This window comes from Oncorhynchus gorbuscha, unplaced genomic scaffold, assembly GCF_021184085.1.
Source record: "Oncorhynchus gorbuscha isolate QuinsamMale2020 ecotype Even-year unplaced genomic scaffold, OgorEven_v1.0 Un_scaffold_820, whole genome shotgun sequence".
NCBI lineage: Eukaryota > Metazoa > Chordata > Actinopteri > Salmoniformes > Salmonidae > Oncorhynchus > Oncorhynchus gorbuscha.
Genome location: NW_025745823.1, coordinates 35,001 through 36,059, shown reverse-complemented (window position 1 = coordinate 36,059; position 1,059 = coordinate 35,001).

Genomic DNA, 1,059 nt, shown 5'->3' with positions numbered 1-1,059 from the left:
AACATCATACAAGGATCCGACAGGACAGAAACGGAAAACAAGGGGAGAAATAGGGACTCAAATCAGAGGGCAAGATAGGGAACAGGTGTGAAAAGACTAGATGATTGAGTAGGAGAATAGGAACAGCTGGGAGCAGGAACGGAACGATAGAGAGAGGAGAGAGAGGGAGGGAGAGAGAAAAAGGGAACGAACCTAATAAGACCAGCAGGGGGAAACGAACAGAAGGGAAAGCAAAATGACAAGACAATATAAGACAAAACATGACATGGCTGACAGACAAGTTCCTTTAACCAATGTTGGTCTTTAATGCATGGCTGACAGACAAGTTCCTTTAAACAATGTTGGTCTTTAATGCATGGCTGACAGACAAGTTCCTTTAACCAATGTTGCTCTTTAATGCAGGGCTGACAGACAAGTTCCTTTAAACAATGTTGGTCTTTAATGCAGGGCTGACAGACAAGTTTCTATAACCAATGTTGCTCTTTAATGCAGGGCTGACAGACAAGTTCCTTTAAACAATGTTGGTCTTTAATGCAGGGCTGACAGACAAGTTCCTTTAAACAATGTTGGTCTTCAATGCAGGGCTGACAGACAAGTTTCTTGCCTTTTCTCCCTTCCACTTGCCTCTTCCATTTGTTTTTGCGATAATGCTGCAATTAGTTGGTTGTAATTTTGGGTAGAGCAGACGTTTCCATATATTGCTGCATGTGTGACATAACTCCACCATTCCTAATAATGATATAATTTACAAAGATTATACTGTTTCTAAAAATGTATTTCCAAAAGATGCCATTTTTTAAAGTCTATTTGAATTCAACCATAATATTTGTTGTAATATTTGTATTTCCAAAAGATGCCATTTTTTAAAGTCTATTTGAATTCAACCATAATATTTGTTGTAATATTTGTATTTCCAAAAGATGACATTTTTTAAAGTCTATTTGAATTCAACCATAATATTTGTTGTAATATTTGTATTTCCAAAAGATGACATTTTTTAAAGTCTATTTGAATTCAACCATAATATTTGTTGTAATATTTGTATTTCCAAAAGTTGAC